Source organism: Geotrypetes seraphini, chromosome 11 (genome assembly GCF_902459505.1).
Source record: "Geotrypetes seraphini chromosome 11, aGeoSer1.1, whole genome shotgun sequence".
NCBI classification, from domain to species: Eukaryota; Metazoa; Chordata; class Amphibia; order Gymnophiona; family Dermophiidae; genus Geotrypetes; species Geotrypetes seraphini.
Genome location: NC_047094.1, coordinates 58,348,357 through 58,362,735, shown reverse-complemented (window position 1 = coordinate 58,362,735; position 14,379 = coordinate 58,348,357). Strand labels below are relative to the sequence as shown.

At 46.6% G+C, this 14,379-nt stretch overlaps 1 protein-coding gene across 8 annotated transcripts in view; it reads left to right on the top strand.

The window, feature by feature from the left end:
• The window catches only part of CREBBP (CREB binding protein), a 676,455-nt gene that overhangs the window by 440,703 nt on the left and 221,373 nt on the right, over positions 1–14,379 (top strand). The gene's annotated exons all lie outside the window — the stretch shown is intronic.

Sequence of the window (14,379 nt, the reverse complement as noted above, 5' to 3'; positions counted from 1 at the left end):
CTAGGAATGATTAAGAAGGGGATCATGCCGCTGTACCAAGCCATGGTACGCCCCCACTTGGAATACTGCGTTCAGCACTGGTTGCTGTACTTGAGGAAGGACACAGTACTACTCTAAAGGGTCCAGAGAAGAGCGACTAAAATGGTTAAGGGGTTGTTGTAAGTGAGAGATTAGAGAAACTGGGCCTCTTCTCCCTTGAAAAGAGGAGACTGAGAGGGGACATAATCAAAACATTCAAGATAATGAAGGGAATAGACATGGTAGATAAAGACAGGTTGTTCACCCTCTCCAAGGTAGGGAGCATGAGAGGGCACTCTCTAAAGTTAAAAGGGGATAGATTCTGTACAAACGTAAGGAAGTTCTTCTTCACCCAGAGAGTGGTGGAAAACTGGAATGCTCTTCCAGAGGCTGTTATAGGGGAAAACACCCTCCAGGGATTCAAGACGAGTTAGACAAGTTCCTGCTGAACCAGAACGTATGCAGGTAAGGCTAGACTCGGGGCTCTGTTCTTTCACCTAAGGGCCGCCGTGGAAGTGGGCTGCTGGGCATGATGGTCCACTGGCTGGAATTTTCTTTCTAGATGTAGTGCTCTCTTAGGCCAACTGGTTTTAACTATCATTTATTCTCTTATTTAGCCAGCTCTCCCTCCGTCCCATTTCTTTAAGCTAGGAAGTCCCATATGTGATAATATGCTGCCTGATTGTGCTAGGATAAAGCACAGTTACTTACCGTAACAGGTGTTATCCGGAGACAACAGGCAGATATTCTCACAACTCACCCTCCTCCCCTGATTGGCTTTGTAGCTTACTTACGGAACTGAGGGACATGAGCGGATGTCGAGTGATAAGGCATGCGTGGTGTGAGTAGTCGTGAAGCTCTTAAAATTTAAAGTGATAGTTCACTTTTTAGATTATCTGTACTAGGCTCCGTGGATGACATCATCCATATGTGAGAATATCTGCCCGCTGTCTCTGGATGACACCTGTTAACGGTAAGTAACTGAGCTTTTTTCAGAGTTTCTGAGGGTAAGGTTTAGGTCTCCCACTACCCCAAATTGCTATTGTTTATTTTCAGATTTTCTTTATTTTTGCCATTTTTAGTGTGAATTCTCTGGCGGCTGCTATCTTGGTTCTTATTTTCTAAGCTTGATTTTTGCCTCACAACCCCTCAATTTTGTTGAAATGGACTTCTCAGCCCCATATCTGTAAAATTCATGTATGGATTGCACCAGATTGGCACCGGAACAGCGTCCGTATACCACAGCACTCCAAGGGAGGGGGTGGGAGCTTCAGGCTTCACCTCCTGTGGGTCCTCCAGGGGATGGGGGGGGCTGACCTGGATCTGTGATTTGGGCAAAAAGTCTCACCCAGAGGCATTACTGGAGCCTGGCGCAAAACACCTGCCTTCTGAGTTTGGGGACTCATTTGGTGCAGCACAGGCAACTCAGCTGGACCCAGCAGTGACCAAGGGGTATGATTTTTCTTTTTTTCCCCCCAGATTTCATTTAGCTCCTAAGGAAAGCATATTCTTTGGGCTTGGCTTCTTTGACGCAGATGGAGGGCATGTTGCCTTCTTCCAAGCTGGTTCCTCCAGTGTCAGCTGTCCCTGTGCAGGAGCTCTCTCATCCAGCAATGACATATCTCGATACATTAGTTGTCACACAAATATTATGCCTATCCTATCTCCAGACACTGTCTATTTTGGATGCTGCTGATATCCTTGCCAGAACTAGTCAGTGCGATGCCTTGGAGAATCTGGATTTGAGTGAGGACCCCACCATCTACAGACTTTTTAAGTTTGTCTCTGTCCACTGTTCCATTGTTGATGCTCTGAAAGTGCTTAAGTTGGACTCTCAACCTTTAATGTCTCAGTGTTCAGTCATAGACCGTTCTTTTTTTTTTTAGTTCAAATCTTTTTATTGGAATTATAGATAACAATACAGAAAAAGAAAACAATACTTATACATACATGTTTTACTCTGTGTCAGCAATGATCAAATACAGCATAGCTAGTATAAAGCATCAACAAGGAAAAAGCAGGATTCTAAACTCAACAGAGCTATACCATAAACATAGCTTCAAGCAGGAGAAGGTGTGCTATAGCACTGCCATATTCACAATTCAAAATAAATAGGATTAAATGCCTACATAAACAGTAATATATCAGTCGCCAAAAATAGGGTAATCTGAAAGTAGTAATCAGCTTTATATCATATAAATGTCATGAGAGAGTACACAGGTATCTAATAGTTACAATAATTTCTTACAGGTTCCCATAGCTTATTAAAATTCTTAGTGGACATTAATTTTTCTGCAAATACCCTTTTGTTTTTAAATTACATGCACACTGAACTCCACCACGTTTGAATCAACCTTAGATAGGTCTTTCCATGATGATAATACATTCTTAATCACTAGGTATAAAAAGATAGAGTATTAAGCTTTATGAGCATCCATTGATAGTGATGACTCAGGTTCACATAACCCCGTTATTAAAATTTTCAAAGTCAGTTTATCATTAATGTCTAGTATAGAGCATATCGTTTTCTATACTGATGTCCAGTATGTTTGCAGTAGTTCACAATCATATAGCATATGTGGCAGTGAGCCTGGAGCTTTATTTCAGGACCAGCATTTATCAGATTGATCCACATTTAGTTTGGCTAACTTATGTGGGTCCAGTGAGCGCAATGCAAAACATTCTAATGCACTGTCCTTTTCCCATCCTACCTACATCTTATCAGTCTGGTGATGGAGCAGTGGAATACCCCAGAAAGCTGTTTCTGGCTCTCTAAATCTATGGCTATGCTTTACCACTGACTCTTGATTTTCAGCAGTTTTTTTGAGCAGCCCAAGGTGGATTCCACTGTGGTGCAGGTTACTCGGCACACAGTCTTGCCTTGTGATGGGGGTGTAATGCTTAAAGACTCCCAGGATCTCAAAGTGGACATTATCTTGAAAAAGCTTTTTGAGGTGGCTTCTTCAGGTATCAAGGCTGCAGCGGCAACCTCCATTGTGGTGTGTGCTTGTCACACAAGATTGCGCCATGTACTCGCTGTGGAGGAGGATGCCTGTCCCCCACCTGGTGATGGAAGTTGTGGATTATGTGGCGGACGCCCTTATAATCTCATCAGAGTTTTCAGGTTTCGGCTTACGTGGTATCAGTGCACTAGACTCTTTGGATCCATCATTGGGCTAGGGACTCGGCCTCCAAGGCCACTTTGAGTAGACTTCCTTTCAAGAGTCAATTTCCTTTTGGAAAAGGTCTATATGACCTCATGGCCAATGTTGCTGATCGTTGTCCTAAGTCTCTCCCGGTGAGCATGTCTTGCTAGACTTTGGGAGGGGACTGTAGTAATTTTCATCCCTCCCACAGATTTCATCAGGGATCCTCGGGCCCTTCTGCTCAAAGGTATTCCCAGGGATACTGTTCCTGTTACAACTCTTCCAATTCAAGACGTCCTCAGGTGTCCAGATCCCATGCCACTGCTGCCCCTAAAAAGCCCAATGATACCAGAAGTCAGGTGGGGCTCCTTCATATCAAGAGTCTGGCGTGGACTCACAAATCCTTGGATAAATGGGTGCTGGACATGCCTCCAGATTTGTTTCTGAACTCTCCGGCAGGTCGGCTGGAAAAGGAATCAAAGGTACACGCTACCCTGCAGTGTTTTTTGGGACATCCGAGCAGTAGAGCCCGTTCTGGAAAATGGAAAACGAATTGGATTTAGGCAGATAATCCTTATATTTCATCATGACAAAGAAAGGCTCAAAGGACTGGAGACCCATTCTGGATCTCAAGTTAGTCAATAGCTTCTTGCAGATTCCTCATTTCTGAACGCAAACCTTGCACACAGTAATAGCTTCTGTCTCTCTTGGGGAGTTTCTCGCGTCCTTGGATCTCATGGAAGTTTACCTCCATATTCAATCTACCCGGAGCTTTCCATGTTCTGCAACAGCATTTCCAGTTCGCAGCTCTATCTTTTGGGCTTTCAACAGTGCCCCACACTTTCACCAAGGTTATGGTAGTTGTAGCAGCCTTTCTCTGCAGGCAGGGTGTCCAGGTCCATCCTTACTTGAATGACTGGTTGATCCAGGCAAGCGAGTAGTAGAAATTGTGGTGTCTCTGCTACAACAATTGGGTTGGATTGTCAACTTCAAAAAAAGCCAGTTAACACTCTCACAGACCTTGGAGTATCTGGGCGGTCTCTTCGACAGCTTGCAGGGATGTGTGTTTATTCCCAAGCTAAGCAGACAGAAACTTCAGAGGCAAATCAGAAATCTCCTGGATCTTCCAGTTCCCACAGCCTACCATTATTTCCAGGTGCTGGAGTCCATGTTGGCCTCCCTGGAGGCAGTCCCCTGGATCAGAACGCTCATGTGCCCTTTGCAGGAATCCCTCCTCTCTCGATGGTTTCTGCAGTTTCAACCACTTTAGATGCCTTTCCCCTGGAAGGAACCTGCTTGTAGCAGTCTGCACTGATGGATTCAGGGGAAGGCACACCTCCAGGACAAAGCTCTTTGAATCACTGTCATGGCGGATGCAAGCCTGTCGGGTTGGGGTACTCACTGTGTGGACCGCGCCATTCAGTGGCAATGGATTCCACATCAGAAGTGTTAGTTGATCAATCGTCTGGAGCTTCCGTCTATTCGGCTGGCATTACTCACTCTCCAGCCCACTCTGGAAGGGAAAGTGGTGCGAGTATTCTCAGACAATGCCATGGTGGTTGCACAATAGGTAATTGAGGCCAGCAGCGTGTCAGATTTTAAGAAAAGATGGGATTGGCATGTGGGATCTCTTCATGGAGGTAGTTAGGGGGTGGGCCAATAGTGTGGGCAGACTAGATGGGCCGTGGCCCTTTTCTGCCGTCATGTTCCATGTTTCTATGTGAATCATCAAGGGGGCAGTAGAAGCATTTCTTTGGGCCAGGAAGTTCACATGCTATTTCGCTGGGCGGAATTGCATCATCTGTCTCTTTCTGCACCACATGTGGCTGGAGTCGACAGGCACATTCCTCAATTGACAAGTCCTGGACCCAGAAGAAAGGCCCCTTTCATAAAAAGCGCTCCATCTTACCATGCAGCACTTGGTTCATAACATAACATAAAATTTTTATCCCATAAAACCTTGCAGATCCATGTGGCTAACAAAGAACAGCTGAACAGTAACAGTGAACTACAAATGATCTAACAAACTCAGCTCTCAAACTCCTTTATGTGTTCCCTCCATGGCCTCTGGTTGGTCGGGTTATCTGCCGGATTGCATCACATCCATGCCTAGTGATCGTAGTGGCTCCAGACTGGCCTCGTCGTCCGTGGTATGTGGATCTTGTACATCTTCAGTGGGATCGGAAGCTCAAGCTCCCTTTTCATTGCGACCTTCTCAGTCAGGGTCCAATGCCCATGGAGAACCCACATCACTTTGATCTTATTTGCTTGGCTCTTGAGTGCTTAGCCTTGACAGTGCATACTTATTCTGATGTCGCTTCGACACTCTTGAAGTCCAAGAAACCATCTACTATGGCTTCTTAAGTCAAAGCCTGGAAAGCTTTTCAACAATGGTATGCCAAGGACCTGGTAGTAGCGACAGAGCTTGAATGTGCTCCTATTCCAGTAGTTCTGGGTTTTCTTCATGCAGGCTTGGATAAGGGTTTAGCTGTGGCTTCCCTTAAGGTTCAGTTAGCAGGCCTTTCATGCTTCCAAGCACATAGGGTTTCCAGTTTGTGTACTGCTCATCCCAATATGACCAGTTTTCTGAGAGAGGTGTTTCGCTTGTGCCCTCCCTTGTGTCATCCTTTCCCTACGTTGAATCTTAACATCGTTCTGCAGCACCTTGTGGAAGCCTCATTTGAACCCTTGAAAGATGCTTCCCTTTTAGTTATGATGATTAAGACAGTCTTTCTGGTTGCCATTGTCTCGGCATGGCATATATCAGAGCTTCAGGTTCTTTCGTGCAGGGAACCTTTTCTATGGATTACGGAAGCTGGGGTGGTTCTCTGTACAGTATCTTCTTTTCTGCCGAAGGTGGTTTCCAATTTCCATGTCATCCAGGAGGTTCATTTGCTTGCGTTTCGCTCCATGGGATTGGAGTGAAAGGATCAGATCTTATGCAAGTTGGACATCAGGAGAGTCGTCTTCCACTATTTGAAGAAGACTAATGACATCCGGCTGTCTGATCATCTCTTTGTCCTGACTACTTCGTTTCGGTGAGGTAGACCGGCTTCTAAAACCTCGATCACTCATTGGATTCGTATGGCTATTTCCATGACTTACATCGCCCGCGGCAAGCAGTCACCGGTTTCTCTTAAGGCCCATTCAACTAGCAGTGTTGCTGTGTCATGGACGGAGTTTCGAGCAATTCATCTAGCTGAAATTTGGAGGGCGGGTACTTGGTTCTTTCTTCATACCTGTATCTGGTTTTACCGAGTGGATGTGACGGCACAATCTGATACCACTTTTGGGACCTTGGTGTTGAGGGTAGGCTCTTCTGTCCCTCCCTAGATGCTGCTATTGCTTTGGTACGTCACCTAGAGTTTGGAATCTGGAAAGGATGTAATAGAATGGAAGATTAGGTTTTTACCTTTGATAATCTTCTTTATCCCAGGACAAGCAGGTGGGTGATGTCATCCGACAGAGCCCCAATACGGACGTCTCACAAGCATACTTGCTTGCAGAAACTCAGAAGTTTCGAGATGCCCGTACCGCACATGCGCCAGTGCCTTCCCGCCCGATGGTCCGGGCGTGTCTCCTCAGTTCTTTTCTTTCTGCGGAGCTGAGAAGTTCTACTTCAATTCTGCGCTAATTGAAAACCCGTTTTTTTTGCCTTCTATTGCCGAGGTTTTGAGTTCTTTTACTCTTTATCGTGTGTTTTCTTCATTTAGTTTCTTAAAAAAAAAAAAAAAATTTCTTCCAGTGATTCGACCGGGTCGGCCGCGTGGCTCAGGCCCCGCTCCTTCGATCTTGCGGCGGAGCTTTTTCGGCCTATGTCCCGGCCAATTACCGGTTTTAAAAAGTGTAGCAAGTGCCAGCGCGCGATTTCGTTGACGGACCCGCATCGACGCTGCCTGCAGTGTCTTGGTCCAGAACATTTTCCGAAATCGTGCCAGCCTTGTTCCACTCTCACAGTACGTGCGTTTAAGCGTCGCTGTTTTTTGTGGGAGTCGATGTTCAAGATGGAAGCTGCTAAGGAACCCTCAGCTTCGACTTCGACCAGTGCTTCGCCTGCACCGGTGAAGCCTTCCACCGCTTCTGCTTTATTCAGCATGACCACCATGGGACCCAAGTTGATAGCCACGATCCAGGGTGACCAGCCGGTTCTGCCTCCGGGAGGCGGACCGCCCCCTCCTCCTCCTCCTCACCGTTCGCTCTCACTACTCGGCGAGGAAGAGCGGCAATTGGCGGCCGGTCCCTCGAGGCGGGCCTCTCTTAATGACATGCCCCCTTTAGAGCCCATTATGCCTCTGGACGAAGAGGTGTGGAATCCCTCTTCGAGTAATCGAAGCCCTGGGCATTGCAATACACAGGAAGAGTTCTTCCGCACTCCTTATCAGGCCTGGACTGCGTCTCGAGAGGCGTCGAATCTCCCACCTCTGCGTTATACTTCCTCGAGTCCCATCTACTCGTTGGAGGCTTCTGGGGACCATTCTAAACATCACCGCTCTAGATCCCCTTCCAGGCACCGGGAGGGGCATCGGTCCAGGCATTCTTCGAGGCACTCCTCTTGGCACTCTACAGTATCACCGCAGAAGAAACTGCCTCATATGGGGTATTCCTCGTTGGATGTGTCTCCTCCGGGACCGGAGTTAGAGGATCCCTGTGGCTCATATTCGCCCTGTCGATCGCAGGTCTCTATGGATCCCGGGGCCTCGACTTCGTCCAGTCCATCTCGTAGGCCTGTGCTGGCGGACCAGTTATCCTTTTCGTCTTTCCTCCGGCAGATGGTGGATGACCTGGACATTACCTTGGACTCCGGTTCTCGGTACTCCAAAGAATACCTCGACAGCATGCATTTGCCTCATCCTCCTGCTGAGTCTCTTCGTCTGCCTCTGCACAAGCTCCTCGACCAAACGTTCATGAGGTGTTTTGAAACGCCGTACTCTATTCCTGCTGTTCCTGGCAAGTTGGATGCCCGGTACCGCACAGTTCATCACAAGGGATTCGAGGGCTCTCAACTCTCTCATCAATCCCTGCTGGTCGACTCCTCTCTCAAGAGGTCTCATCCGTCCCAGGTGTATGTCTCGGTGCCTCCGGGCCGCGAGGGCAGGACCATGGATAAGTTTGGGAGGCGCATATACCAGAACTCGATGATGGCTTCCAGAGTTCTCAATTATACTTTTCATTTTGCCACTTATTTGGAGTTCTTCCTGCCTGTGCTCCGGAAGTTTACACCCTACATCGAGTCTCAGGCTCGCTTCGAATTTGAGGAAGTGGTTGCCTCGCTGTCCCAGCTTTGCCTACAGTTGATGCAATCCTCCTACGATGCCTTCAAGCTATCGGCACGAGCTGCCGCCTGTTCCGTGGCTATGCGTCGATTGGCATGGCTTCGGACCATTGACATGGACCCGAACCTCCAGGACAGACTTGCCAATGTTCCTTGTGCAGGGGCAGATTTGTTTGACGAATCCATTGAGACCGTGACGAAGAAACTGTCTGACCATGAGAAATCTTTTCAGTCCATTCTTCGACCCAAGCCTAAGCCGACACAGTCTCGACCTTCTCGGCCGCCTTTGATCTATCAACGGCGTTATACACCAAGGCAGGCTCCGGCTGCGAGACAACCAGCGAAGAGACAGCCTCCACAGAAGGCTCAACAAAAGCCTCAGCCTTCTACTGTCCCCAAGGCTCTTCAGCCTTTTTGACTCTCTCCAGCCTTTTTGACTCTCTCTTAGGGAGCATAACCAACCTCGTTCTGCCATCCCCTGTTTTCCCCATTGGGGGTCGCCTACATCATTTTTATCATCGATGGGAGGCTATCACCACCGACCTCTGGGTCCTTACCATCATCAGGGAAGGGTACTCTCTTCAGTTCCATCGGGTCCCCCCGGGCCATCCTCCAAGAGAGTATCCTTCCAAATTGACCCAGACCGCTCTTCTTCTTCACGAAGCTCAGGCATCGAGCCGGTCCCTATGGACCAACACAACCGGGATTTTTACTCCCGATACTTTCTTGTTCCGAAGAATACGGGCGATCTGTGTCCAATTCTGGACCTCAGGATCCTCAACAAGTTCCTGGTCAAGGAGAGATTTTGCATGCTGACCCTTGCTTCTCTCTACCCCCTCGAACAGAACGACTGGTTATGCACTCTGGATCTCAAGGAGGCCTACACTCACATTCCCATTCATCCGGCCTCTTGCAGATTCCTCAGATTCCGGGTGGGACATCTACATCTGCAGTATCGAGTGCTTCCATTCGGCCTGTCCTCGTCTCCCAGAGTCTTCACGAAGTGTCTGGTGGTAGTGGCCGCTGCACTCCGGAACCAGGGTCTTCAAGTTTTTCCCTATCTCGATGACTGGCTTATCAAGGCCACCTCGGCTCCAGGGGTCATCTCGGCGACCCTAATCACTATTTGGTTCCTGCAGAGTTTGGGCTTCGAGATCAACTTTCCTAAATCTCATCTACAACCTACCCAGTCTCTTCCCTTCATCGGGGCGGTTCTGGATACCATTCAACTCAGAACATTCCTGCCCCCTCAGTGCATGGAGGCTCTTCTTCGTCTCTGCCAGTCTGTATCTTCTCGCCCATCCATCTCAGCGAGACACATGATGGTTCTCCTGGGCCACATGGCCTCTACAGTTCATGTGACGCCTTTTGCCAGATTTCACCTCAGGATTCCTCAGTGGTCCCTGGCTTCTCAATGGACACAGGTGTCAGATCCTTTGACTCGTCACATCATAGTCACTCCTGCTCTTCAGCAGTCTCTACTTTGGTGGATGACCTCTTCGAATCTATCCAGAGGTTTGCTGTTTCACACTCCTCCCCACCAGAAGGTTCTCACAACCGATTCCTCGACCTATGCATGGGGAGCTCATCTGGATGGCCTTCGCACTCAGGGATTCTGGACCAGTGCGGACCGACTCCATCAAATCAATCTTCTGGAGCTCAGAGCCATCTTAATGCTCTTCAAGCATTTCAACATCTGCTTCACGACATGGTGGTCCTCATTCGCACGGACAATCAGGTCGCCATGTATTATGTCAACAAGCAGGGGGGCACGGGCTTGGCCTCCCTCTGTCAGGAAGCTCTCAGAGTCTGGGATTGGGCGATTCGCCACAACGCCTTCCTCAAAGCTGTCTACATTCAGGGGAAGGACAATGTCTTGGCGGACAACTTAAGTCGTCTCCTCCAGCCTCATGAATGGACCCTCCATTCCAGGCCCCTTCATCAGATCTTCTCTCAGTGGGGGATGCCTCAGATAGACCTCTTTGCGGCTCCCCACAACTTCAAACTGCCTCAATTCTGCTCCAGGATCTACACTCCTCATCGCCTCGAGGCAGATGCCTTTCTACTGGATTGGGGGAATCGCTTTCTGTATGCGTTTCCTCCATTTCCACTCATTCAAAAGACTCTAGTCAAATTGAAATCCGACCATGCCACCATGATCCTGATAGCTCCTCGGTGGCCCAGACAACCTTGGTACTCCTTCTACTTCAACTCAGCAGCAGGGAGCTATTCCTTCTTCCGGTGTTTCCTTCGCTACTTACTCAGCATCAGGGATCTCTACTCCATCCCAACCTGCAGTCTCTCCACCTGACAACTTGGTTCCTCTCAACGTAACTCCTCACCAGTTTTCTCAGGCGGTGAGGGATGTATTGGAGGCGTCCCGGAAGCCTGCTACTCGACAATGCTACTCCCAAAAGTGGACCAAATTTTCTTCCTGGTGTGTTTCTAATAGTAAGGAGCCTCAGCGAGCCTCCCTATCTTCTGTGTTGGACTATCTTCTACACCTGTCTCAGTCTGGCCTCAAGTCTACATCCATACGAGTCCACCTGAGTGCTATTGCGGCTTTCCATCAGCCTCTACAAGGGAAACCTCTATCTGCTCATCCTGTGGTGTCCAGATTTATGAAAGGACTTTTCCATGTCAATCCTCCTCTCAAATCTCCTCCAGTGGTTTGGGATCTCAACGTTGTCCTTTCTCAACTTATGAAGCCTCCTTTTGAGCCGCTCCACAAGGCTCCGCTGAAGTTTCTCATTTGGAAAGTGGTTTTTCTGGTGGCCCTCACTTCTGCTCGCAGGGTCAGTGAGCTTCAGGCCTTAGTGGCGGATCCATCTTTCACGGTATTCCATAATGACAAGGTGGTCCTTCGCACTCATCCGAAATTCCTGCCTAAAGTGGTCTCCGAATTTCATCTCAACCAATCCATAGTTCTTCCTGTGTTTTTTCCAAAGCCTCATTCTCATCCTGGAGAATCAGCTCTTCACAATCTGGATTGTAAACGTGCTTTGGCTTTCTACCTGGATCGCACCAAGCCACACAGAACTGTTCCTCAACTTTTCGTCTCCTTTGATCCGAACAAGCTGGGACGACCTGTCTCGAAGCGTACCATCTCCAACTGGATGGTGGCTTGCATCTCTTTCTGCTATGCCCAGGCTGGATTACCCCTTCCCTGTAAGGTCACAGCCCATAAGGTCAGAGCAATGGCGGCCTCTGTAGCCTTCCTCAGATCGACACCGATTGAGGAGATTTGTAAGGCTGCCACTTGGTCCTCGGTTCATACATTCACCTCTCATTATTGTCTGGATACTTTCTCCAAACGGGATGGACAGTTTGGCCAAACAGTGTTACAAAATTTATTCTCTTAAGTTGCCAACTCTCCCACCATCCCATTGAGGTTAGCTTGGAGGTCACCCACTAGTGAGAATACCTGCCTGCTTGTCCTGGGATAAAGCAATGTTACTTACCGTAACAGTTGTTATCCAGGGACAGCAGGCAGCTATTCTCACGTCCCACCCAACTCCCCTGGGTTGGCTTCTCTGCTAGCTACCTGAACTGAGGAGACACGCCCGGACCATCAGGCGGGAAGGCACTGGCGCATGCGCGGTACGGGCATCTCGAAACTTCTGAGTTTCTGCAAGCAAGTATGCTTGTGAGACATCCGTATCGGGGCTCTGTCGGATGAAATCACCCACTAGTGAGAATAGCTGCCTGCTGTCCCTGGATAACAACTGTTACGGTAAGTAACATTGCTTTCTGTTAATCCCTGTAGTATTCCATATGGCCTGCCCTCTCTGTGTAAGCTCAGTTCGGTATCGCCTGCCTATTTCTGCCTCAGTTATTTTCCTTACAGGCTTAAGGATCTTCCAACCAGTTGACAGATTATGCATATTACCGATGGCTATTTTCATGTGGGTGCTTGTTGCACACAGCAGGTTAATTCTATATTGTTCCTCAATGTTTTTCTGTGTTACATTTTCCCTGTTTATTACTTGTTTTTATATTTTTCAGAGCAGACAATAACACAAATTGTTTATGTTGCTGGGGAGGTTCCCCCATGCCCCCTTATTTTGTCCTGGATTTGTTCTGGTATAGTTGCTTGGTTTTGGGACTGAACTTTAAGGGGCTCTAACTCTCTTTCTAAGGTAGGAGGAGCACATGCTCAAAAGTGTTTGGATTTCTGTAACTCCTGGATTGCGGGAAGGGATTGAACACCTAGAGTATGGAATCCTACAGGGTCTAACAGAAAGAATATCAAAGGTAAAAACCTAATTTTCCATTAAATTTAGCACACAGGGAGCCAGTGCAGCTCTATAAACAATGGCATAACCATGGTCAAATCTAGATTTACAGAATATCAATCTCGCTGGCGTATTTTGTATTAAATGAAGTCTCCTTGTTAAATTAAGAGAAATCCTGGAATACAAAAAATTGCAGTAATCTAATAAAGGTAAAACATTTTGTTGATTGAACCAACACTCTGTGGTGTTGAAAGAAATAAAAATGAGCTTGATGTAATAGCTTCAGTTTAAAGATTTTCAAACTACAGCATTAATATGGTTTTCCAGGTTCAGTGAGCTATCCAAAATAACACCCAACACCTTTGAAAATGTCTCTATCTTAAAATGTGTACCATTAGCCAAACATATGGTAGAAGGAATAAGCTGTTTTTGTAATCTAAACCTCAACAATTTGTTCTTTTCAGTGTTAAGTTTAAGGTGATAGCTTAAAGACCACTATTTAAATTTATCAATAATTTTTAACAGTTATCATAAAACTCATCCAAATCTGAGTTAACAGGAATCACTAAAAATATATCATTCACGTATGAAAAGATCCATTCCAGGACTCAACAAAATTATATTTAATGTAGTCATATAAAGATTGTATAGCCGTGAAGAGATAGTTCCTTGTGGAACTCTTATGATGGAGCTCAGGATTAGAATAACTTCTGTTGGTCAAAAAGCCTAGAAACCACTATAAAATAATACAAGAGATACTCTATTCTGACATTCTATGCAGCAATCGTTAACAGTATTGAATGCCGCTGAGACATCGAACTGCATTAGTAACATTTGCCCACCCTAACTCAGTGGTGATTTGACCCTAGACATCAAATCAATCAGTAAGGTCTCTGTACTGTGTAAACCTCTTGTAAAGTACCCACAACTATTTTGTCACTCCTGTAATTCCCTATCCCAGTTGTTCTGTTTGATTAGCTTGTAAGTTCTGTTGAGCAGTAATTGCCTCTTCATGGTTAATGTAATTTATAGCGCTGCATGCATCTGACAGCGCTAAAGAAATTAGTAGTAAAACCATGTTGAGAAGGTAGTAATGTAATTCTTAAGTTGAGAAGCCACTGCATATTCTACTAACTTTGTTATAAATGGTATACTATCCACTGGTCTAGAGCTAGAAAGTTGTTTGATTTCCTCAAAAATAGGTGAGAACCAACTTTGACTCATGATCATATTTACTAAGTTCTGTTTCTGGTAGGCTGGACAACTATCTAAAGGACAACTATCTTTTCACCAATAATGTCACTTCAGAGTTAGTGTTAGTATGAAAAACCATCCCTTTCCTATCCTCTATCTCTCCTCTCATCTCTCCTTTCTCTGTTTCTCTGATAAGCTGCTTTTATTTGTACCCTTCTCAATTGCTAATTCCAGATTTCATTCCTTTCATCTAGTTGCCCTGTATGCATGGAATAAACTGCCTGAGTTCATTTGTCACACCCCTTCCCTTGTTTAAAAGCAGCATGAAAATGCATGTTTTTGATATAGCCTTCAGTCCATAACCCTACTGCCCACTGCTCACCACCCTAGCCAGCAGTAATATTAATATATTGGTGTTTAGTATTTCAGGTCATGTTGTAAAGTGGTGAGATGTAATCTGTTTCCTTTACTTTATCATTGAGGCCAGCTTCTTAAGGCTTTTTTTGATTCTTGA